This window comes from Pseudonaja textilis, chromosome 1, assembly GCF_049901715.1.
Source record: "Pseudonaja textilis isolate UNSWEBS1 chromosome 1, rPseTex1.2, whole genome shotgun sequence".
Classification (NCBI taxonomy): Eukaryota; Metazoa; Chordata; class Lepidosauria; order Squamata; family Elapidae; genus Pseudonaja; species Pseudonaja textilis.
Genome location: NC_141990.1, coordinates 182,808,490 through 182,835,668, shown reverse-complemented (window position 1 = coordinate 182,835,668; position 27,179 = coordinate 182,808,490). Strand labels below are relative to the sequence as shown.

General features: G+C 39.8%; 1 long non-coding RNA gene across 2 annotated transcripts in view; it reads right to left on the bottom strand.

Annotated features, from left to right (window-relative positions):
• The window catches only part of LOC148127956 (uncharacterized), a 221,976-nt gene that overhangs the window by 165,401 nt on the left and 29,396 nt on the right, over positions 1-27,179 (bottom strand). The window contains exon 3 of one of the 2 annotated variants that reach the window (XR_015741239.1): positions 22,688-22,900. The exons of the other annotated variant lie outside the window; for it this stretch is intronic. This is a non-coding gene — a long non-coding RNA (uncharacterized LOC148127956). Of the gene's footprint in view, positions 1-22,687; positions 22,901-27,179 lie in introns of those variants that run through there. 2 annotated transcript variants of the gene reach the window in all.

The window sequence follows — 27,179 nt, the reverse complement described above, 5'->3', positions numbered from 1 at the left end:
GTATTGTTGTATTGCCTGGTAAGGAGTATGGATATGTCTGTTCAGCAATTGACCCTTCTGCATCTGATGTGCAAAAGAATTTATGTTGATAAATCCACAATACCTGCATAACACATGTTGTGTGAATCCTGAAACCGAAACTTTTCTGTGACAAGGTTCAACCTGAAAGTCGCAGGATGAACAAAAATCAGGTGTGTGTGTGTGTGAGAGAGAGAGAAATCTGTTGGGTTCAAAGGAGACTGAAATCCTGGCTAAGGTCTCTGCTCAAGAGGATAACCCTGAATTGCCCTGTGACTTATCATTGTATCCCTGCTCATTTCATTACATGGAAGTTGTGGGGTTTAAAAGAGTGTTGTATAAATCAATAAGTCAATAAATTAAGGGGTCTCCACAAGCACGAACTCTTCCTTCCCTTTGGCTTTTCCCCTAGGATTTTAAGGCTGTAAAGAGCATTGGGCTACATCTGGTTTACAATTACTGAGGAAACATGGACAGTGCTTGACTGAGGGTGTCTGTCGGGGGAAGAATTTGCAGCCAGGGGACTGAAGCAGTTATATGGATAAAGTGTAGCTTAGTAGGGGACTGATAGCAAAGGACTGCAGCAAACCCACGACAGAAATGCTGAAAGGTGAAGCCAAGGCCAGAAGCTTCATTACCCCTGCAGAAACCCTGAGGCTCTACAGCCAACTGTCAGCCCTGGAAGCCATCTTTTCCTTTGGAGCTTTGGGGCTGCCACATTTAGTGCTTGGGAAAGCGGGAGTGGGGATTGCAAGGAGCAGTGGGAGATTAGCCACAACAGCATTCCCCTCTCTGGAAGTTAAGGACATTTGCCCTGCACCTGGAGGGGAGTGACTGGGGGTTGTCTCCGGTCAGGGCAAAGAAGTGATTGGGTCATGTGATGGACTTTGGGGTGCAGAGGATGACTTTCTTTAACTTTCTTTTGGGTGGGGAAAACCCGGAACTCTCAGATTTGGGTTTTCCCAGATGGGCCAATATGTCATCTCTAATAAAGTGGAAATTGGAGGAATTGCTGTCCTCAGAGTCTTCTTTTGTTGGGAGTGTTACTCAGAACCCTGACACCAGCCACTAGATTCTTCCCCCTTCCCCCGTACACCTCCCCCTAAGACAGACTAACAGGCTTGGCAGGAAGGTCTGCAATGGTATGTAGAAAGGACCTTGAGCAACAGGGCAAAGAGATTCAGCCAAGGGAACAGTCAGATAAAAGACAACTTAGCCTGTAGCAGGAATGTGGGTGGAACAGGTGACTTAGAAGGGACCTCCTTAATTCCTAGGGCTGGAAAAGCAATGGGAAGGGAAGGGTGGTGGTGGAGAGAAATATACTTCAGACTAGCAACATTTTATTAAGGTAACCTTACAGCAGAGGTGGCATTCAGCAGGTTCTGACCAGTTCTGGAGAACCGGTAGCGGAAATTTTGAGTAGGTTGGAGAACTGACAAATACCACCTCTGACTGGCCCCGCCCTGTCTATTCTCTGCCTCCTGAGTCCCAGCTGATTGGCTGGCTCTTCTTTTGTTGCCCTGCACAGGAGAACGGAGCTGGAAAGCAGGTTAGTGGGGTGGGGAGGGGATGGAGATTTTACAGTAACCTTCCCCTGCCACAGCCATCAAGCCACATCCACAGAACCAGTAGTAAAAAAATTTGAATCCCACCACTGCCTTACAGTAAAGTAGAATTAATTCCTCTAGTCATGATTTACTTGTAGTTCAATCAATAAAGGAGAGAACAGCTGATTATAAGACTTTTTAGGAATTAGATCACCACATAGGCATAGATTTTAGCTTAAGTTGAGTATATCATATTATACAGGTTTAGGAGTAAGTCTTAAGTTAGAAGCTAGGAAGTACATTTATTAAACTTTTCATATAATAATAACCTTCCTGGGAGCAGAGGAAAGATAACAATCTGTTTGTGGTGTGTACTATTTCCCCAAAGAACCCCTTCACAATGATTTTAAAAAGCACACACAATCCTATCAATTTTTTTTAATGTGTGACATTCTGCATTAAATTGTAAGGTTATCAAACTCTCATTTTTTCCTACAATAAAATAGTTGCTTTACCTGTTTAGAAGTTCTTGTATTTCAATAGGTGTATCATTTTGAAAGCTTATCATAACCCACTACATGAAATTGTGCCACTTCTGTGGACATGCTCTTCGCTCAGGAGCACATTGTATCAGCTCAGCCATTTTATTGTCATCTTAATACAACAAGGTTTGGCAGTAAACTCTCAAAAGTGGACCAATAAATCATGTTTTGCTAGTTTAACTATTTCTGTAAATTAAATTCCAAATCCAATTTAATATTATTTCTGTCTTGAACTGGATGAGGGTTAGTATATCATCTTCCTGTGTGATCTGGGCTTATCCGAGATTTAAAATGAAAGCATCTGTGTGTTTTGCTTTTTTTAAAAAAATGATGATGGAAAATGTGAGATCTGGTCATATTTTTCCCCTTTGGGTTGCATTTGCACATAGTACATAATAATATAATTAAACTTGAATCTATTATGTTAATATCTGTGCTAAGATCAGCACTACAGAAAATGATTACCATTATTCATATGTAAGCAGCTAATTTCTATTCATTTTTTATAGATAATTTTGTTCCTAAGTTTATCACTACATGAAGAGGTCAGGGGAGGAAAAGGAAGAGGGGGAGGGGACACTAAGACAGCAATTCTCTTTTTTGGCTTGAGTGCTGAGGCCCAAAGCAAGCTCAGTAGACAAGATAAGATAACCTTTATTGCATGGGACTTCAAACTTGACAGCTTTAAGACTTGTTGACTTCAACTCCCAGTAATCCTCCTCCAGCATGTTAGCTCAGGAATTCTGGGAGTTGAAGTCCACAAGTCTTAAATTTGCAAAGTTTGAAGACCCTTGCTTTATTGTCATTTTTTTTTCTGTGGGCATTAAAAATGAAATTTTGTTGCCTGCTCTCAAAAGTATACACACACATAACACATATAGATTTGCTATATACATATGTATGTATATACCTGTTCCCTACCATATAAATGCATATAAACATTAATCTTGAATAATCCATCTTGAATAGTGGGAAGAGGAAGCTTGAGTGTTCACAAGGTTGATACTCGGAGGTGGTATTCAGCAGGTTCTGACCAGTTCTGGAGAACCAGTAGTGGAAATTTTGAGTAGTTCAGAGAACCGGCAAATACCATCTTTGACTAGAGATTTTAGAGTATCCTTCCCCTGCCATGCCCACAGAACCAGTAATAAATTTTTTTGAATCCCATCACTGTTGCTACTGTATGGAATAAAACTGTGGCTGAATCTGGATGTTCTGCTTCGGATACCACAAAGCCTCCTCTCAGAAGGTAACAAGGAAAACAGGTTGTGAAGAGGATGTGTAGTGTCCCACACAATCCTACAGACCCTGCTGAAGCAACGCTTATATGCTATATCCTGGACAGAAAGGAGTGAACTGCCAATAATTTTTTCTGCTATCTTAACCACTCTCTGCACCATCTTTCTTACATTATTCCCAATTCTTCTTCTGCTCTCTGGTTCCTTAAAGAAAACATGCAGATCATATCTGAGATTGCAATCAAGTTCTCAATCATACAGAGCACATGGTGGACACAAAAGACCCTGGCCCCTGAGAGGGCGGTTGAAAAAGCAGGAAAACCCTCCTCCCCATTCTCCTGTCTCCTGTGACTTGGAATCTTAGGAACCTGAATTCAGAGATGGGATGGTTAAATGTGGACACCTCACCTCTGCATGTTAAAGTTCTGGTGAACTGAATTGTCAACCCTGTCTGCCAATTATCTCCGAAGCCAGGTTTGAGATTGTGTTCTGACATATGATGCAGCAGAGAAATGGTCGGGCAAACTCTGTGGTAAATGCCATCTTGAGATTATTTCCAGGTGAGGTAGATCCTCTTTCTAATGGGCCTTTCTTTAGAAAGCCTTCTTCTGAAATTTGGGGGTGCAACCAATATGCAAAACCTATCCCTTCACCTGGGGCTTCCCTGAAAGAAATGTTATAGAGGAAATATTTCATTTTCTTTTGCTTTGCTTTGCTTTCCGGTGATTTTCATTATTTTTATTCATAATATTTCATTATTCATTTTAATCAATTCCATTTTTAATTGTAATTCATTTCAAGACTTGAGATCAGGGGACCTTGGATATATGCCTAGCTTGATGAATGCTATGCTAGATGGAGCTTTGACTTGTTCCAGTAAAGTTCTTGTGATTCTGAATCAGTGCTACTATGTATTTATTTATTTATATAACAACATGTGGCAATTATAGGTAGTTGTGAGGGCCCCGGTGTCTGTCCTGAGTCCCTCTTTGAAATATGCTTTCCAGCCCAAGGAAACTCTCTGATAGCTCCCTTTCTCACTATTTTAATTTCCCACAATGCATTGCACTAGGGCAGAGGTGTCAAACTCGTGGCCCATGGGCCAGATGCATCACACACTGGCCACGCCCACCCCTGGTTTAGCAAAGGGGGGAAAGTTGTGATATGTCATGTGATGATGTAACGCCATGAGTTTGACACCTTTGCACTAGGGCATTGTGGGAAATCTAAAAATGGTGCAATAGTTGTGTAGGTCCTCTTGAAACATATCCCCCCACATCCCCAAGGAATAAAGGATTGCCTGAAGGCATTTTGTCTATGAGCCTCTGTATTTTGACGTACTCTGCCTAATTGTCTCTGCTGGCACTACTTTACATGGAAATATTCTTGCAGAGGGATGAGTTAGTGTAGGAGTATAGAGAGGTTGTTAGATTAGGAGTGGGGAGATCCAGGTTTCTATCATCAGCTACATTTGCTTCCTGGGGGACTTTAAGTCCAATCTGATTCATACAGTTGTTGTGGACGAAATAGGAAGAGAGAGCACTCTTTATGCTGAGCAAAAGGCAAGGTATAATCAAATAAATGAATCAAGTACAAGGGTTCAGAAATGTCTGCAACAGAGGTGTGTAGCAACAGAACTCAGACACATCCACAGGGGAGCCAAGATGGAGGCACAACTGCCCATTTGAATGCCCCCCCCCACTTTATACATGCATTCAACACTGATCCATGTACAGAAGGATGATGCTCTGATTGCAAAGGTATGCCTGCCATCTTGTTCCCCCTACAAGATATACTTTGTTAACATTCTGACAAAATCCATTCCTGAGCTTGGGACCTGCTGTCTGGCCCCCATGCCACCCTTGCTATTTCTTTCTATCCCTGTAGCTGTTCCTGAGTTTTGTCTTGTGGAAGGGACCCAGAGAAAGGCATATGAATTAGCAACAGCAAGGAGCAAAAGGGTGAATTGTGCATTGCAAACAAGATTTCTTTTGGTTAATCTGTGGACCATTGAATGATCCTTCAGAGACTGGACTCAAAGATACAGTAGGGAGAGGATTTTAATTATTTTGTGACTTCAAGTCGGTGTTGGCTCTTGGTGACTGCCTGGGCAAGACCCTGCAGTTTTCCTGGCAAGATTTTCAGAGATGGTTTCATTTGCCTGTTTCTCAGGGCTAAAAGAGAATGACTGATCCAAGGTCACCCAGCTGCCTTTGTGCCCAAGCCAGAACTAGAATTCGCACTCTCCCCATTTCTAGCCTGATGCCTTAACCACTGCACCAAACTGCCTTTCATGGGGGGAGGGGGAACAAAAGAGGAAAGGAGGCTAGCTCAAAGGAATGGATAGGGCAGGACAAAAACTGAATTTCTTGGCAATATAATTATGCATGATAATTAATCTAGATTACATCAGTTCAGCTTAGATGATTACTCAGCGTGTATTTAATAGCTTTGCCACATTTAAAAAAAATAGAGTTGAACGTAATTTCTAAAATGGCTCTGGGGGGGGATTTACCTGTTGGAAGATTTTTTTAAAAAGCCACCATGACCACTCCCTCTGCTAGCTAGGCCATCCATGAACCCTTCCCCATTTTGCAAGCAGCTACTTATTGTTTTGAAAGGAAGTTGTCCATGGTTCCATTCCTTAATGCCAAATATATATTCATCCTATCCATCTTGCAGCAATCCTTTCTAATGTCAATTTGCTCATATGGTACCCTCTCTACAAATTATGAATACACACATTCACAACCCACAGAAGTCTTTGTACTCCCTGTTGGATCTAGAACTTTTTCAGTAGCTGCAACTGAATAGCAGTGGAGTCTGTTGGAATGATAGGCAGCCTAAATGCAGCCGTGTGCTTGTACAGCTGGCCATATTTTAGCCCAGTGTGCTGTGAAAACCCAGCCTGTATGGTTAATTTATGGCAGGTTACGTCATTTGAGCCCAAGCAAAAGGGTTAGCCAAATAAAACATGGGTTAAGATAACAATCTGCATGTCATGCAAATACAGTCAGTGAGTGTCTGATTTAGAGAGTCATTTTAAAAGCTGGCTGGAATAGGAGCCATGAAAAAGAGTGAAAGAAAGAGGGGGGGAGGGAGGGAGTGGAGAGAGAGAGAGAGGGTGGGAGGGAGAGAGGACCGAATGAGAACTCTAAAGTACTCAAGTGATGGAAGAAAGAAAAGAGAGTTAATTGCATTTAATAGACAAGTTTTTCAAATGCAAATGGGATTAGTTGGAAGTGGCCTGGTAATTAATGAGAACAGAATTGCTATGGCTGAGAAATTTCAACCTTTAGCCTTTCACCATTGGTGTCAATGGGAGATTCCTTTCCAGTACAAAACCAGTTTCAAACAAGGAAAATGTCTTCAGGCAGAATTAAATTTCCTCTGTAGCACCTGCCCCAATTATCATCCTCAATGATCTTGGAGTGAGTCGGGAGAGAGGAGAAGGAAAGAAACCTGCATTTTCTACAGTACCCATTAAGGAAGGCTGGGAGTGGAATCTGGGAAAAGAAAAAAAATAAAGAGTTCACTTCGTCATTTGATTTCACTGAAGTAAGATGTTTATGTGGAGCCCATGATGGGCTCACTTGTTTGGCTGTGCTTATTAGGATATGCATGAAATAGAAAATGACTTTATCTTTGAGTTGGAATAGGTAAAGGTAAAGGTTTCCTTCACACATACATGCTAATCGTTTCCAGCTCTAGGGGGCAGTGCTCATCTCTGTTAAAAAACCAGAGAGCCAGTGCTGTCTGAAGACGTCTCCGCAGTCATGTGACAGGCATGACTAAATGCCAAAGGCACACAGAATAACACTATTACTTCCCCACCAAAATGGTCCCTATTTTTCTATTTTTTACATGCTTTTGAATTGCTAGGTTGGTAGAAGCTGGGACAAGAAATGGGAGCTCACTCTGTTACACGGTGCTAGGGATTCAAACCGCCAAACTGCTGACCTTTCCGATCGACAAGCTCAGTGTCTTAGCCACTGAGCCACCACGTCCCTTGAGTTGGAATAAGCAGCTCCAATTGACATTTATTGACTTCCATTACAGGGTTGCAAGAATAGGTATAGTGATAATGTACACCAGTGCTATCTGTTACCCAAATTTTAGAATGTTTGACTGAGGGCGTAATTTTTTTAAGTATTAAAATAAGTAAAAATAGATCAAGAAACAATGAGTGGAAACTAATCAAGGAAAGAGAGGCAGCCTAGAACTTAGGACAGCCCCACAAGAAGCAATGGGAATGCAGCTCTGTTTTCACTCCCTAAGCATCTATTTAAATTAGAACCTACAATATTATCAAACAGTCCACCTTTTGTCAACAAAAAGAACAGAGAAAAGAATTCTTAAGCTAAACCTGACTGACCCACATTTTTTCTTCCAAGAATTCTCTAATAGAAGACTCTCATCAAACTGGCCAGTTTGGAAATTTTTAGCCTTTTAGGAAGGACAGACAGCCCAGGAAAAAAGGAGGTGGTAGATGGTTGAAATGAAAGATGCTTAGATTTTTATGCCCAAAGCTCAGAAATATAGACTTAAAAAGAAAGCTTATGCCAATCTTTAACACAAAAGTGGCTTTGTAATTATATGTATATAAAAATTAAAGGAGGAGGATTATGGTAAGACATCCATCAGTGCAAGGGTCTTCAAGCTTGACAGCTTGAAGACTTTAGGATTTCAACTCCCAGAATTCCTCTGCCAGTCATGTTAGCTCAGGAATTCTGGGAGTTGAAGTCCACAATTCTTAAACTTGCCAAGTTTGAAGACCCTTGCATCAGTGGAACATACAGAATTCCACACACAATACCATCAGGATCCAATCTGGGTCAGTCAACTCAGGATAGGCTCCAGCACAAGTCCAAACATTCAGAAGACTAGACCTTTGGTCTCGGTGACCAACCCAGATTGGAACCTGCAACATTATCCTGAGAAACATCTATTTACAATACCATCAATCTTTCTAAACCATTTATTTATTTTCTCCTCCCTACCATCTTGGATTTCAGCATCCATTCGGGCTTTGTTGGAGAAAGATTATCTAGCTCTCCTATTTCTACTTGTCTCCACCCTGATTTCTATCATGTGTTATTCTCAAAGTATAGATGTGATGACCCAGGGTGGGATACAAAATAAACATGGTTACAAAAAACAGGCGAAGCCCCTTTTATTCCTTCACTTTTCTTCCAAATTCCAAATATCCTTGACTGGAGACAAAAAAAACCTCCCACACAAGCAGTTAAATTATAAATGTTGTTTAAATTATAAAGAGTAAAAAACAAAACAAACCAGGCAAGATAATGGCTTTAAGGCATCCACAAATATCAGAACACACACTGGGAAGGATGCCAAACTCAAAGAAGAACAATAAATTATTTCCATGCTTTGTTTCCAGCACTGCCCTGCATGTCCATCCTCTTATCCAGTTGTCATAGCTGCAGCCCATGAAGAGGATCAAGGCCCTCTCCTCCCCCGTTGTAGCCCATGAAGAGGATCAAGGCCCTCTCCTCCCCCGTTGTAGCCCATGAAGAGGATCAAGGCCCTCTCCTCCCCCATTGTAGCCCATGAAGAGGATCAAGGCCCTCTCCACCCCCATAAACCACGTCTCTCCCTTATCCTCTCCTCCCTGCATGTCCTAGGATGAAGAAGGGATGGGGCTGGGTCTGACTGCCCAGCAGGCCTCTGCCCTTCCCCAGCCTCCTCCACAACCTTCGGAGCCACACTTCCGCTCCCTGTTGGCTGTTGCCCCTCTCCTTCAGAGTCAGTCTCCACCAGGGGCATGACGATAGATAGTAGAAGACAACTGAAAGCCACCTCTTTGGGGAAGTTGACAATTGCTTTGTCCAGCCCAGCCAAATGCTTCTTCCCTGCTATCTTTTGTCTAGATAAGAATCTAGAAATTTACTCAGTAACTAGAACTACTTTAACCTGATTTCCATACCTTGTAGCTATACACTGTAAAAATAGGATTGATTACAGGGAAAACAGTTAAAAAATATTTCCATTTATTCAAGCTTCTCAGCATGCAGTTACTTTATCACAAGCTTTAAGGGACATTGTGATGTCATACCAAAACCAGACATTTGTTGCACAGAATTTTCCCACCCATATCTTTGAAGGTTCCTTCTGGGCCACCCAGCCAAATGGAGGTCAGGTTAAAGAAGGTAGCTTAAACTCTTTAACATGTCACCTAAGGTATTTCTGATGCCTTAGGGAGGAAGTTTCCATAACTTTTTGTTTTTTAAATAAATCAGTGGCTTGGCAATATCCTGTCAGATTTGTTTCTTTGCAACCTGCCTGCTGAGCACTAACCCAGCAAAATCAAGTGAAGGTTATGTTGCATATAAGCTGCAGGCTGCAAAATTTAAAATGGTGGGAAGGGGGTGGGGTATGCTGGTGCTTCTTAATTGCATGAATAACATTAACATGATGAGATGAAGACAGAAGAGTACACATAAAATGTAGATTTTGCACAAACTAATCCAGCCAATTTTGGACTAGTAGTCTATATTCACAACCACCGCAGTGTTTGCGTCAACTGTCTATTTTTTTCTTTCAGTCTTTATTGATTAGCCCTTGGGCTGTATCAAAGTGCAGAATTCCAGAAACAAATGATTACTAAAATTTAATAAAAGCAATTTAAAATGGAATTGGATAAATACAATTTCAAATGAAATTGGAATAAAATTAGGATTTAAAATGAAATTGGAATAAAATTAGGATTTAAAATGAAATTGGAATAAAATACAGTCTAAAATGAAATTGGAATAATTTAAGATATAGATAAAATATGATAAAATTATATTTCAGTGTCACCCCTGCAATCTATCACAATAATTCCCTCATATGCAGATCTCAGCTGAACCATTTTGCTTAAGTAGTGTGTTGTATAAAATAATCTGGTACACATACAAACCTTGTATTACCTGTTTGCACAATGCGGCATAGCACAAGTTCCACAAAATCTTCCAAAAACCCCTAGAATGAACTCACCAACTCACCACAGCCAAGTTTTGTTTTTGTTTTTTTTTAAAAAAATAAGTAAAACCCTGGCAAGATAGCTCAAAGCTGTCTTTTCTTGTTCTGTCATTCATGCTCAGTGAAGAGCAACAGGAACCTTATATCTGTCCTGACCAGACTGGGAAAAGATTGGAAAACACAATCTCATCATAAACCATGAAAATACTTCTTTGAGGCAACTTCTTTGAGGCTAGAAGACTGACATGTTGCACATCCCTACTCAGTAACTTCTACATGGTAGGATGAGCTGGATGAAGGCAATACAAATTCAATTCCATCCTAAGAGAACTATGTTTTACAACATATAAATAAGAAGTGGATTCTGTTTCTATTATTACTTGGACATGAAAATGATCTTGGTCCAGAGAGATTATTAAATGGCCCTTTTTCAGTTAGGGGTGAATCAGTGCAGAAGTTTGTTGTTTTATTAGAGTGTAGAAGAGAGGTTCAAATCTCTTTTTGAGTCACGAAAGTCACAGTCCTAATTTTCTACATTTCAGTCTATCCTCGCTCGTAGGAATTTGAGGAGGGGGTGAGAGAAAGGGAAAGGGATCCCTAATGACATACCCAACTTTCTGTCCCATGGGGCCACCATTTTCTAAAGATAAAAATAGCATCGCTTGAAAACTTGGCCTCATTTTATATTATTGGTAAGGGATACACTGGAATAAAAGGAAAAGAATGACAGAAATTATTTCTCTACTTCTCAGATCCCAGCTCTTTGAAAAAGGAGCCTGCAATTGATGTGAGGCAGCCGAAGGTTTTTGAAGGGGATGAAGTCTAGACTGTAATGCACGGGGGAGGGGGAAATCAGAGCTACTTAAATGTCCCCATAAATGTTTCATGAATGGCAAGCGCATGAAAGAGGCAGGAGAGGAGAATCTATTGAAAATAATTGTCATGATGTACAAAGTTCTTCCTTCTTATGGCCTGCAGTGTGGGCTGTGGAAGGATGTGTAGAGTGGATAACACAGTGGACACAGTGCAAGAGAGTGAGGAATCTGGGGTCTGCCAGCCCTGGATTGATTGTTAAGTAAGCTAAGCACTTGCTTAGGGCACCAAGGAAAGAGGGACACTACAGAGTTCTGCTCCCTAGCTCCCTAGCTCTCACATCCTTAACTGTTTCTTGCTCAACTTTAATTTTCAATAAACTTTTGTAAGTGCATCTCCCCCTTATAATAATAATATTATTTGAAATGGATACCAATCACATGGTGTCCCATTCTATGGCCACATCGCTTAGGAACAAAAGTTCTGGTCCCACTTATGACTGTCAAGCAAGCACCACCTCTATTGTTTATATTTAGTGTATTTGTGGAAGAACTGGAAACAAGATGAATTTTTAGACCCTTTTTCCAACTCGTCACTTATTGAGTCTATCTCTTGCCAGCTAAGCAATGGAAAGGCCAAGGGGTACCACTGTTGGGCTATGCTTAGAATATCAGTTGTCCCTAATCCAGCACTGGGCCCTCAAGAAACTGATTTTCTTCAACTTTCCTTTCCCTGTCATTCTGGCTGGACCTACTGGGATTCATCATGCAGGAACAGCTGGGTCATGATGGGTCCCTACATGAAAATCTTCTCCAAGCTTCCTGGCCCCTCAAAGCATGTTCTGGGCCTTGTGATGTGCTGCAGAAAAATAAATAAGGAGATGATCGTCTATTATAGTCATTTTGTTTCCCCAACTTGGTTTCTGAGGATCATGTCTTCAAGAGTGGGCTGCAGACACATGTTAATTACTGTCTGATTTGGTAATTAGGGGTGACTAGTCAATGTGAATGATTCATCCTGGACTGAACAATGCAGAGAGAGATTCCTTTTGATCTTTAGTGCAGTCATGGACACAGTAAATGCTACCGTTGTAGAAGTAATAAAGTATTCATGAACAGATTAAAAAGGTCTTTTAAAAGCCTTTTTTTAATAATGGAAGAAAAAATGAGTATATGGGGAATAATCATATGGACTATGTTTATTTATTTTACTTATGGCTAATTTTAAGTTCAATCAATTGACAGTTTCCCACTCAGTTTAAAGCAAATGGTTCCAAAGCAGAAGAGCCACTGTTGAAAGGGTCCATCCCACAAATTTACTAAGGATTAAGAGAGCATCTCAGAAAAGTGAAAAAGAGTTCCATATGTTGACTTCATTTAATGGTCAAAATACTGAGTTGAGACTGACAGGTTCCAAGGTCAAGTCCCTCTGAACTCCCTGGGTAATTGTTGTTCTTTTTTAGCATAGCCTTCTCCATAGTATTATTATTTTGTGCCTAATGTAAAGGAAGATTTCAGAGTGTGCAGACTTCAGAGGTTATAAATATAATAGCAAGCCTAGCTCTAAGAAATTATTTTCAGCATCTTTGATGTCGCTTATGGATTTCTTACATTGCAGATATTTTTGTTAATTAAATCCAATCCCTCTCCAAGTAAATCCTCCAGGAACCCAAGGTGGTATACATAACATTACCTCCTGAGTTTTTCCTAACAACAACCCTTTAAAATAGGCTGGGTTGAGACAGAGACCAGCCCAAAGGCATTTATGGTGCTCCCATGATGAATGGACTTGGACCAAGTCCAGAGATAGTATTCAGCAGGTTCTGAATAGTTCTGGAGAACCAGTAGCAGAAATTTTGAGTAGTTTGGAGAACCAGCAAATACCACCTCTGACTGGCCCCGACCCCATCTATTCTCTGCCTCCCAAGTCCCAGCTGATTGGCTGGGTCTTCTTTTGTTGCCCTGCACAGGAGAACGGAGCTGAAAAGCAGGTTAGTGGGGTGGGGAGGTGTTAAGTGACTTACATTCCTAACATTGATGTTGGTTGGTTTGCATTTTTTCCCTATTGACTGTTGCTGATTGTCATTCTTCTTGGATTAATGTGAGTGTGATTACTGAACTGTTTATGATACTGGACTTTGTTATTTGGATTATCCCTGGACTAAAAACTGACAGCTATATCCGTTATGACTTGGACTGCTTGTTGGACTTTGCTTAACTGTTTACTGGAAGTAAAAACCTACATTTTACTATTCAGCACATCTGTGTGCTGGTCGTGTGTTATTCAATACCACTCTCACTACATCTCCCTGTGTGCACTCATTCTCCTAATGGGGAATTACCTCAGCACTGGTTATGGGCCCAGGCCATACCAGGCTCAGATAACTGAGAGTTAGTGTGAATACACAGTACCATATACAGACAGCTATTTATTGTTTAATTGTGGTTTACTGTCCTGGTAAAGATGGCACAAGACCCATCAACAAGTATATCACTGATAACCCGGTTGGATGGAACAAACTATGTTTCCTGGTCTATGAAGTGCAGTCTACTTCTGTGTAGAGAAGGGTTACGGACTGTGGTTCAAGATCCACTGGATGTAAATGCTTGGGATCCAGATGATGAGAACGATGCCAAGAAGTTAGCTGACTTTAAACAGAACAACAAACGAGCTCTTTGTAACACTGAGTGACCAGGAGCTAGCCCATATTCATGGAGAAGAGTCTGCTCCTAGAATTTGAAGATTTACATTCATGACAGTGTAGGTGCACACATACATCTTATATGTAAACTATTGAGAGCACGTCTTCTGAAAGGTGGAGATATGTTAGCTCATTTGAACCTCATGAAAAAAACTTTTCAAGAGCTACATGAAAAGGAACTGATATTTTCAGAGCTGCATCAGGTTTACATCATTCTTTCCTCATTGGATGAGAGTTATGATGATTATGTATCTTTACTGGAAGTTCTGCCCAGAGATAAATTGACATTAACTGACATAACCAGAAGGTTGTTAGAAGAGGCAAGATGGCTGGATAGGGACCAACTGAGAAAGAACCAACCACAAGAAGAGGATTTGTGTTCAACTGCCTATACTGTTAGGAAATGTTTTTCTTGAAGGGCTAGGGGACATATAGCTAGATTCTGTAAGAAGGGAAAATGACAGAATACTAGTAATCACCAGAAGGCTAAAAAGAAAGTTAGTTTAGCTATGTCTAGAAGTTCAACTGTAAACCATGATTTGTGGCTTGTTGATAGTGGAGCATCGCAGTGCATTACTAAAGATAGAAAAGGGTTTATAAAGATGTCCACGAGTAAACAACATGTATCATTGGCAAATGGATGGAAGATTAAAGCATCAGGTGAAGGTACTGCATATTGTTCATGCGTAAATGAGCATTTATCTATGTTATATGTACCTAAACTAAAATTTAATTTGTTACCAGTAAGGGCTTTAGTTAATTTTGGTTAGGGGAGATAACTGTATAATAGAGAAAGAGGGTAAAAGTGTTACTGCTATTTAGAGAATGATTTACGGTTTATAACAATGTTAAGCCACATGATGAATGTATATATTTACCACATAGACATCTGGGGCACATTAATTTCAAAATGCTCAAACAAACTGTTGAATTGTCAGAGGGAGTAAAATTAAAACCCTGTAGCAAGTATTTAAACTATAATGCCTGTAGTCAGGAGAAAAGCAAGGTTACTCCAGCAAACAAACTAAATGGGTTTAAGACCAAAGAACCTTTAGAGATTGTGTTTGCTGACATAATTGGTCCTAAGAAACCCAGTTTGGGAGGTGCCTGCTATATTTTGAGTATAATGGACCATTACTCACGGTACAGTTTCTGCTATCTCATGAAAACAAAACAGAAACATTCCAACATTTCTTTCACTGGCTAAGATTTGCTGAGAGAAAAATGAGGAGTAAAGTAATTACTTTGGTTACTGATAATGGGACTGAGTTTGTTAGCAAAAGATTCCAAACAATGCTGAAATTGGCTGGTGTCGAGCATAAACGTTCTACACCTTAAAGACCACAACATAACTCGTTTGTAGAACAAAGAGGGCAAACGTTGCAGGCCATGGCTCGCACTATGTTATCTGATTCAGGTTTGCCTGAAACACTGTGGGGTGAGGCCATAATGTGTAGTAACCATGTGTTGAACAATGTAGTTAAGACAACAACTGGTGAATTGCCATTCACTCGTTGGCATGGCAGAAAACCAAATTTAAGTTATCTACACACATTTGGAGCTCCAGCATGGGTGCATATTCCCTCAGAAGTAAGACTGAAAGGGCAACATAGAGCTAGGAAATTATTTTTTGTAGATTACGAAGCCAACCATAGATCATTTAGATTTTGGGGTCCAGGCACAGCTCATGTTTATTGTAGCGCTAGTGCAAAATTTCTTGAGCATGTTGGGTGGAATAAACTGGAACAGGAATCCAGCAATGATGTTATTATTGAAACCAAAGTAGTTCCTAAAGATGAAATAAGTAAACCACGAATAGCCATTAAAGAGGAAGAACAGGCACAGGAGGAGGTAGGAGAATAGACACAGGAGGAGGTAGAAAAACAGGAGCAAGTGGAACAGGAGAGTCCACCAGTAAGCCCTGTATTACCGAGACGTTCGACCCGAGTAACACGACCACCTGATAGATATCAGGCTAGTGTTATATGCCAAGTGAATACAGTTCCTGGTAACTATAGTGAACTGAAACTGTATCCTGCTAAGGATCAGGCTGCTTGGCAGGAAGCAATGGATAAGGAACTGAAATCCTTACAAAGACTGGAGGCATATGAAAGCGTTAGGTTACCACCATATAAACATGCCATAGGGTGTAAATGGATTGATAAACTTAAGACTAGTGTGGATGGGACTGTTACCCATAAAGCCAGGTTAGTAGCACAAGGGTTCAATCAGACAGCAAATGACTATGATGAGGGGTTTGCGCCTAGTCTGAAGGCTACTACGTTACGGGCAACATTAGTGTGGGCAGCTAAGGAGAAATACATTATAAATCATTTAGATGTAGAGACGGCATATCTGCATGCACCGTTGCAATACACTATATATTTAAAGAAACCTTTAGTTATAAAAAATGATAATACAACTGACTGCTTGAGGTTGAAAAAGAGTCATTATGGATTGAAGCAATCAGGATATGAGTGGAACCAGTGCATAGTTAAGGAATTAACTAAGATAGGTTTTGTAGCTGGCATGGCTGATCCATGTTTGTTTTAAAAAGAAAGTAATGGTATAATTTCATTGTTGCTATTGTTCACTGATGACATAGCATTCATCACCAAAACTGAACAAGAAGCTACTAAAATAATGTCACTGTTAGAGAAGAAATTTAAGATAAAACAGGAGAAATTAAACAATATATTGGTTTAAAGATAGATAGAACTAGGGGAGGATACAAAATCTCACAGGCAGGTAAAATTAACCAATTACTAAAAGGTTTAAAATGGAACATTGTAAACCGGCTAAAACACCAATGAGCCAGGAGTTTAGCAATAGTGATGTTCAAAGTCCTGTTTTTGATAAGAACATTTATCAGTCTTTGATTGGTAGCTTATCTTATCTTAGTAATTGGTCAAGGCCAGATATAACATACAATGTTAATCAATTAGCGAGATTTAATGCTGAGTCAAGTGAAAGACATTGGCAAGCTGCTTAGTGTGTGTTAAGGTATCTGAAACAAACAATGCATTATGCATTGTATTTGGAGCCTAAGGATGAACTAAGTCTAACTGCATATGCCGATGCAAGTTTTGCTACAGACGTAAATCCACGTAAATCCACATCAGGTACTGTAGTATTATTAGGAAAGGCGTTGATTGGATGGAGATCTATTCAACAGAAACATTTAAGTTTATCAACAATGGAGGCTGAATTTTCATGTTTGTCTTTATTATGTAGAGATTTAGTTTGTTATAAGCAACTGTTGATTGATATGGGAATTGATGTAACAGATCCCTATTGTTGTTTATGAAGACAACCAATCAGCAATACAGATGGCTTCAAATCTTGCTGTAAAGACAAAATCAAAACACACAGATTTAAGATATTTAAATATGAGACTATGTGTACAAAGTAAAATGATTAAACTAGAGTACTGCATGTCAGAAAATAACATTGCAGATCATTTTACAAAAGCCCAAAGGTCTGTAAAGCATAAGGCTTCCTGTAAGGATTATGGACTTAAAATGTAAGGTTGTATATATTGTCCTACCCAAAGGGGAGAATATTGCAAATGTAAGTCACCTAACAGTTGGGTTGGAAATATATAAACCAGGATAGACATTTTAATACTGTCTCTTTAAGGGAATGCTAAAAATTGTAATTGGGTGTGGTTCCTCAAACAGCCATAAAATGAAGCAAGAAACCTGGTTTCCCAGAGAGTGTTGCTAGTTGCTAGTTGGTCAATGTTCTGATGTTCGCTGTTTTTTGGTTCCTGAATATTTTCCCTATTGACTGTTGCTGATAGTCATTCTTCTTGGATTAATGTGAGTCTGATTACCGAACTATTTATGATACTGGACTTTGTTATTTGGATTATCCCTGGCCTAAAAACTGACTGCTATAACCGTGTATGACTTGGACTGCTTGTTGGACTTTGCTTAACTGTTTACTGGAAGTAAAAACCTACATTTTACTATTCAGTGTATCTGTGTGCTGGACGTGTGTTATTCAATAGCACTCTCACTACGTCTCCCTGTGTGCACTCATTCTCCTAATGGGAAATTACCTAAACAGGAGGGAATGGGGTTTTTGCAGTATCCTTCCCCCTGAGTGGGATGGGAATGGAGATTTTACTGTATCCTTCCCCTGCCACGCCCACCAAGCCACCCCATAGAACCAATAGTAAAAAAAATTTGAATCCCACCACTGCCCGAGTCTTAATCCAACACCTTATCTACACCACATTTACTTTGCATTTTATTTGGTAAAAAAGAAACTGTATTTTTGACAATCAGTGGCATAGGCACTGCTTGTAAGAAATTGGCATTAGTGCATATGTTTTATGCTCTCCTACCTCTGTGTCATTCATCAAAATAAACAAGTTTCATTCTTAATTTGTCTTTCTGATGCCAGCCATATGACCGAGTACAATAGGTCAAAATGCACATATCTTGCCAACTAATCTAATAGCTTAACATCTCACTCTTCTGAAAAGTATTGACATATGAGGACCTGAGCTGAAGGCAAAAAAGCATTTCAGAGATGCAATGGTAGCTAATCTGTATGTACATACGTACATACATACGTACATACGTATGTATGTATGTATGCACATATGTTTTCAGTTCTCATTCTCATGTCTACCCCATCTTTCTTGATCTCTGAAATCTTAATTAATGGAAACAATGGTGTTTTCCTGCCATTTTCAATCTCCCCCCCCCCCACCCCCCTTTCATGTTTGCCAGACATAAATCTTGAAAGGAAAATTATTTATTCAACATGAATGGACAGAAAAGGTAAAAGGCTTCTTCCAGAATCTTTTCCTAATTCAGAAATTTCCTGGTAGTCTCAAAAATCAATCTCTACAGTAAAGGAATGCTGTGGGTTGTTTCTCTCACACACTTAATAAGCAACAACAGCAATCAGATAATACAATATACTTTAAATAAAACAACAAAATGTACATACTGAATATGTGTGCGTGCGTGTGTATGTGTGGTTAGATAGATAGATAGATAGATAGATAGATAGATAGATAGATAGATAGATAGATAGATAGATAATAGATAGATAGATAGATATTCTCTCTCTCTCTCTGTCTTTCTGTGTGTGTGTGTGTGTGTGTGTGTGTGTGTGTGTGTGTGTGTGTGTGTGTAGTGGGAAGTCAGTCCCATTGCTTTTTATTGTCTTCTTAATAGAGCACTAAATGATGAAGATCTTTGGTCACACTTCATTCCCCTTATAAGTCAAACATTTACACATCCCACACTATTTTCTCTACTGTATAACTCTCCAGTACAGGGGGAAAAAAACATTTACATAGCATCCCTCTTTCCGTTATTCAAAATGATGACTTACTGATGAAAATATATGAGCTAGATAAAATTCATTTCAAAGAGAACTTCAGAGAGAACAGTTTGCAGGACTCCACACCTGCTATACTTTATTATATTGCATTTTGACAACGATGCTGCTGCTATTTTGGTCATTTTTAAATGAAAAAGCAAATTTTCAATTTCATCTCACAAACCTCCATGGACTAACTAGCCAAGGATCAGTTGCTGAGTTTCTTTCTCTTTCATTATTTATAAGTCAAGGAGAGGAAACTCAGACCTAAATTCTAAAACATAAGCAAATGTCACAGAGAAATCTAAGCACTGACAGCTTCTAAGGTGGTGGTAGTTCTGTCATCTTATAGTCATTTTTCAATACCATGTCCACAGAACCAGTAGTAAAAAAAATTGAATCCCACCACTGACATGGAGATTGCTGGAGAAGGTCAGTAGCAAATGCTCTGTGCATGTACATGTACACACAAAGCGTGCGCTCACTGAACCAGTTGTTATACAGGTTGAATCGCACCCCTAATATTATGGTACCCTGTGTACTGTCAACTCTAGGCTAACCATGCAGCTATTTAAACCCAAGTTAATCAGATAAACCCTGGAGTATAACCAGCCCAGTGAACCTGTCCAATGCATTAAACAAAGCAATTTGTAAGGAGGGGAAGCCTGGAAACATGGAAGCTAAGTTTAATTTAAAACGTAAGTGTCAAGACATAGGCTAATGCCAAACAATCTTTTAAATCAGAGATAGAAAACCTAACATTGTTTTCTCCTGGTGTCCTGGATTTTAGTTCCTATCAGATCTAGCGGATAGCAAAAGTTATCAGCAATAGCATTTACACTTACATACCGCTTAACAGTGCTTTACCGCCCTCTCTAAGTGGTTTACAGAGTCAGCATTTTGCCCCCAACAATCTAGGCCCTCATTTTCCTGATCTTGGAAGGATGGAAGGCTGAGTCAACCTTGAGCCTGCTGAGATTCGAACTGCCAAATTGCAGGCAGCTGGCAGGCAGCAGAAGTACCTTGCAGTACTGCATTCTAATTACTGCACCACCACAGCTTCATGATAATGAGAGTTACTCTTCAAAATATCTGCAGTTCAGCGAGTGACCTTTACTATAATAAACAAATACATATTCTATGATCTGTTGATTTCTGTAGGCAACTCCTGTTAAGACTTTTTTGTTCTTTCTGAATTCCAACTGCAATTGACCTCTTTTTTGTTAACTAAAAAGAGCCTATCATGTGAAAACAACCAATTGTAGAGAATAAAGCAGAACAGTATGAAAGGTCTGCTTTTCCATCTGGCTCATCACCATAAATCCATCCACTTTAAAAAATAAAATAAAGCCCACAACTTTGTATATGTGTCTGCCATGCAATAGGTCCAACATCTAATTTTATGCCTTCCAAATACAAAAACCAATGTCTTGGTTCAGAGCGATCCAAGTCTTTCATTGCTTCTGATATTAAAGTTTTTCTCCATTCTACATTCCAATCTCAGGAGCAATCCCACCACTTCTGGAGTGACAGCCAGGAATCAAAAAGTGAAATCCTGAAATGTTTAATTCTTCTAACTGCATATAAACTTTTGTGGTGTGCTTTTGTCCAGAATTCCACATAAGCAAAACTTACTGAAATGAGGACATCACCTTTTTCAAATGAGCAACTGAATTCAGTCTTGGGGCATACACCAGTAATACTTTGGGGGGAAATTTTATCTGGGCAGCAAAGAACAGCACAAACATGTCAGGCCTAGAATCCTAGTATTGATTGGAGCATATACTCAGTGGTGGGATTCAAAATTTTTTTACTACTGGTCCTGTGGGTGTGGCTTGGTGGCTTAGTGGGTGTGGCAAAGGAAGGTTACTGCAAAATCCAATTCCCTCCTCACCCCACTAACCTGATTTCCAGCTCTGTTCTCCTGTGCAGGGCAACAAACGAAGACCCAGCCAATCAGCTGGAACTCGGGAGGCAGAGACTAGTTGGGGGCAGGGCAGGGCAGAGGTGGCATTTGCCGGTTCCCCAAACTACTCAAAATTTCCACTACTGGCAATTCTCCAGAACTGGTCAGAACTTGCTGAATACCACCTCTGCGTACACTCCAGATGACAGGATGCAATCCAAGCTGAATCGCAACGCTCAACCAGGTATAAGATCAGAAAGCAGTATCAACATGAGAATTCCCTCACTCTCATGATTCCTCAGCCAGCTGGTCACATCAGCAACCAAGCAGCAATGCAAGAAAAGGAACATTTTGTATATTATCAGGAACACTGTGGAAGAGAGTTAAAAAAGCCAAGATGGTGACAACCTCAACAATGTGATTAAAGGTCCACCCCTTTTAAAATGAACATTGCAGTCACCATCTCTGTTTCCCCGAGCAGCTTCTCTGGATGTCCCTATATACAAAGAGAGGAAGACTGAAGCTAATCTGATAACAGTTCTGAGGTTGAAGAAGGTTGTAGGTTTGTGGCTGCCTAGTTTTCCTCTGAGTCAAAAGGAATGGCCTTCCAACACTCATTTATCCTTTGTTGTTCTCCCTCCCAAGCCTAAAAGCTCCTTTGGATCTGATTACAGTTTACTTTATCTGGTGCCCTGAATTGTACAGGGGCCAACCGGAGACATTCTAGAAGGCTGCAAGAAAAAAGCAGAGGCATCCTCCAAAAGACTGGATCCTGGAATTTATTCCTTTTAAAGCCAGAGTCATAAGTCAAATATTATTTTCCAAGTGAGTTCATCAGTCGAAGCTTTCTGTATAGCATGACAGACAGTGTAATCCCCAGATTTATTGTAAAGTATCCCTATTGCTTATATACGGGGAAATCTGTCGGCTTGGGGTTTGGGTGTTGTTTATTTTGCTTCTTCTTTTTCTTCAACAGCATCAATATCGCCACTGACTTATAAATGCATAAACTGATTGATGTCTTTTCTCTTCTGACTTTGCCAATGATATATTTTTCATTAAAAGTCATGATAGTATGGGAGAAAAATTCTGCCCCACAAAAAGGCTATTATTCTTAAAATGAACAATATGAAAACAGTGGAAAAAATGAAAAAGCAGACCTCTCTTAATACTACAGGGATTGGAGAGAGTTGTGTTCAAGTTTATTTATGAGATTTATATTCTCTCTTTGGTTTGCCAGCTCAAAGTGAGTGTACCTCCTGTTTTCCCTCTCAACACCAATCCTGCAAGGTGGGCTGGGATGTAAAAGAATAACTAGCCCTGAGTCACCCAGTGATTTTACATGGCTGAGAATGGACTAAACCACAATCTATTTGATCCTAGAAACACCTTAACTACACTGGCTCTCACTTAACCGCAAGATTTGCTGAATGTCCTTGAATCAGTTGGTGTCTCTCAGTCCGACCTACCTCACAAGGTTGTTGTTGAGATAAAATGCAATGAACATGGTCTGTACTCAAACTTTGCAAAAAAAGAAAAAGCTATAAATATAAGAGATGCTGTAAATAAAAGAATGGAACATGGGTTACCTTTCTTCCTCATCCCATTTTGTACTTTATTATTCTGCAACACCTTCATGGGAAAATGAATCTCCCATTTTTCTGGATATCTTTCTGGAATCCATCCTGATAGCATTTTGGTGTGGTGGTTAAGGTGCTGGTCTAGAAACCAGGAGACTCTGGGTTACAGTCCCATTTTAGGGATAAAGCCATCTGGGTGACCTTGGCCAGTCACTGTCTCTCTCAGCCCTAGGAAGTAAACAAGAGCAAACCACTTCTGAAAATCTTGCCAGGAAAATTGCAAGACTTCTCTAAGAAGTTCCCAAGAATTATCACTGACTTGAAGGCATGAATTAATTAGCCTGGATACCAGGGGAAAAATACTTAATAAAGCAGTTAGATATGTTTCCACAGGCCACCCTTTTTCCACACTGGGATATTGTCTTTGTTGAATCATGATGATGCCTCTGGACCAGGTTTATTCAAAGCCTAAACAGGCAAGGCTGCATTCCTTGCTCATAAAGCAATTTTCCTGGCAAAAGTTCCATTGAAAATATATTGGGAACAAAAATTATCACTCCAATACAGGTTTTTTCAGTCTGTTTCGATGGAGGGGAACGATGCAAGAAGACACATATGCACGTGCTGATATGTTTCCTTCTGACCTATTGGTACATGTTCAGGCACATGTAAACATGTTATAGACATGCTTGAGAAGCTGTGTTTGTCAAAAAAATAAAAACCCCAGAACCTGCTTCTTGCTAGTGGCAACACAATGTCTTCAACTCTGTTCTTTTCTCAAGTTCCACCTATCATATTTCTTACCTGGTGTTGGGGGACCCAATTTCAAACCTGACTCTTTTTATTAGCCAGGAAGGAAAGGAAGCGAGAAAATCCCCAAAAGGGTTGCATAAGAGTGGCAATAAAACTTCCTCCTCTCATACTAGCCTTACCAAACCCAAAGGATCAATTATTGGATGGAAAACTGACAATACTGGGTGGGTATTTTCTAAGATTTTCTAATATTTCTGATGTGCTAAACAGGTTTGCTTGATCTCCAGGCCTACAATTAAAAACTCTCCATCTCCACCCCTAATTTGCTTTTACCAGTGTGCCCAAACACTTAAGTGTATGATGTGGAAATTGGAAATCAAGTAAAAGGATGTAATCCTTTGCTATCTTGAAGTTAATAACTCTAATGAATGGAGAGTCCCAATCATCCGGTCATGGTTGTCCCAAAGATGTTTTGTTCTGTATTAACATACTCCAAATATCAAATTCTGATTGGTCTATACTTATCGCAATAGGATTGGTCAACTAAGCTGCAGTGATTGGTCCGCTATGAATCAACCGTGGGAGATTCAAAGACCTGTCTTTGGCTGGCGAGCCGCGAGCAATGCCTATATGAAGGGCTGCCACGGCTCCAAGATCTTGTACAGATCTATACATGAAATAAAGAGCTTGAAGTACACTGGTCTCGCGCCTCTCCTTACCCGATCTAACAGTTTTCCCAAAAGGCAGCTGGACTTAGAAAAATGAAAAAGCAAAACAAGAAAATCTAACTGCCTTTTGGAAAAGCCCCTTTGGGACAATCCTAATAATGCTAATAAAAAAGTCATATTCTCTCAGCCAAACCTATCTCACAGGGTTGCTGTTGTGGAGAAAATAGAAAGAAGAGGCAACATTAGGTGCATTCACCATCTTGAGTCTCCTATAAAATAATATAGATGGGATAAAAATCTAATAAAAAAAAATAAATGCTGGGTTTTATGCATTTTGTGGTATTGTGCCATGATCTCACTATTAAATATTATTGTTGTTGCTGTTTTCAATCCCCCCTCTTTTGCTGTAGTACTGATGTAAATTTAATTTCAAATCAGCTTTTCATGCCTCATTATGCTTGAATGAGACCTGACAGTGGCCTTCTGAGTCATTTGTGAGTCATGCATTGTTTAGCTAAGTGTAAGGTAGGCTGTGAATGTTTAGAGTGTCATCATAAGGAAGCGGCTCAGGTTTAGGCAGAGCAAGCATAAGAGGTGCTTAAAAACCATTCTGAATAATATGCTTGTACAAAGAAGGGTGGGGAGAAATTAAAACTCATTCAAATATTCCCTTAATGGTTAAGAGTTGGCAGAAAGCACACACACACACACACACACAGAGAGAGAGAGAGAGAGAGAGAGAGAGAGGCACACACACACATCCCTACCATGTTACTGAGAAGAGAGACCCAATGAAAAGGGGTGGCCAATCGTAGCAACATTAAGACCTCTGGACTTCATCTCCCTGAATTCCCCAGCCATGGACTAGGGAATTCTGGAAGATGAAGTCCACAGTTCTTAAAGTTGTCAAGGTTGGACATCCCTGGAATAGAGAGTTGCTGTTACATTTCAGAATGGTTACATCCATTTTGTATGGGAAGTGAATTTCCTTTGAGTGTTGTGGGAGCATTCCCCTCTTCCCTACCTTGTAAAATATTATATATTTAGTCAACTACCATGCCACCTTAATCACAATGGTAACGCTAAGCTGTGTACAGGTTAGGATTAAAAAATAGCATGTTAATAATTATTAAAGAAGGGCAGTAAATTGTGTCTATTGCACACTTCGATGCAAACTTAATTTTGTATTTTCAAGTAGGACATGGCCTGAAACACAGTTCTTGAGTTCCATCCTTCTCCAAATGTTGCAATGCTGTTTGTTAATTGGAGATAATTTATTAAGGAAAAGCCTACACACAGAAAAATGCTGGTTATTAGGCAAAACCAAAATGAACCAATTACATATTAGGATAAAGAAAGAGTGCAGGCTAAAACATATAATAGGGGACTGGAGGCTAAAACATATAAAGAATGGTTGCTGGAATTGGGTATGTATAGTTTAATGAAAAGAAGGACTAGGGGTGATATGATAGCAATGTTCCAATATCTCAGGGGCTGCCACAAAGAAGAGGGAGTCAAGCTATTCTCCAAAATACCTGAATGCAGGACAAGAACCAATGGATGGAAACTAATCAAGGAGAGAAGCAACTTAGAGCTAAGGATAAATTTCCTGACAATTAAACAATTGATCAGTGGAATGACTTACCTCCATAAGTTGTGGGTGCTCAATTACTGGAAGTTTTTAAGAAGAGATTTGGTCACCCATACGTCTAAAATGGTAAAGGTTTTCTGCCTGAGCAAGGGGGGGTGGACTAGAAGACCTCCAAGGTCCCTTCCTACTCTGTTATTCTGTTAAATATGCACAAGTTGTAAATTTTTGGTGGATTTTTTTTTTAAAAAATCTAAATCTAATATGGAATCAGGATTAATCAACATTGACAATTAATTTATCCCCTCCCTCAATAACAAATTGAGAGGAATTGAAATTGATAGATTTACAATGATGAGAAATTGGGGAAATCTGCAGTTGATCGATTCAGTTTGGAATAAGGTAGTATGTCGCAGCTGAGCAATGTGTTGCCGAATCTCTGTAATTGGAGCATTTCGGAAGGGTTGATGGAGAAAGCCGAGATAGTCAGATTTTCATCTCCATCTCTCTGTCATAAATATTTTACTCTTCAGGGCCATCTGGCTATCCAATACTTTCAGCTTTAACTGAGAAAGATACCCGAAAAAGTCAACTTTGCATTCTGAAGTTTATAAGAGCAGCTTTTTACCACAATTTCAATTACATTTATAGCAGAAAATTTTTGAATGGTTTTTAAAAAACCAAACGTGTTTAATTTTAATTTTCACATGCTCTGTGTGTGTGTGTGTGTGTTTGTGTGTGTGTGTGTGTATATACACTTTTCCTGCTCCCTGGGGAAAGGAAATTCCTGTAGATTTCTATGCTAGCTGTCAAACCAACACTTAGCAAGATCTGAAATATAGCAAATGATACTCACAGCTCCCTTATTCTTTTCAAGGTCTTCTGCTTTTGCAATATTCTCTTACCTAAAACATAATGGAGATTCTAGGTATCTTTCTGAACACAGGCATTCCCCTTTCCCTTTTGCTGATCTTTCTTAGCCCCAGTCAACACTAATTCTTGGCTAACAAGTAGAAAGCATTTGCTTTTCATTCAGGCGATTGAGTTTTCATTCCCCTGCTACGTGACATTGTGGATTCCTTCAGTTTTGCTTCACTTTACAGACCTACAAAGGTCATAAATGTGAAGATTGGTCACAAAGTTACTTTTTCACCTCCATTGTAACTGTGAGTGATCACTGCAGGAGGCAGTCACTAAATAAGGACTATATATTATTCTCAGGACAATATTATTCTTTTGACCTGGGTAGCAATATGAACTGGCTCACATCTCTGAAGCAGGAAAAGCGAACTTTGCCTTGGTTGGGAAAGAGCTACAGGTAATCCTTGACTTACAACCAATCATTCATTCATTTAGTCACGGTTCAAAGTTAGAACAGCAGTCAGTCAAAAAAGTGACTTATACCCATTTCTCAAACTTATGACCATCACTGATTCTCCACAGTTCTGTGATCAACATTCAGGAGCTTGGCAACAGGTATATATTTATGATGGTTGCA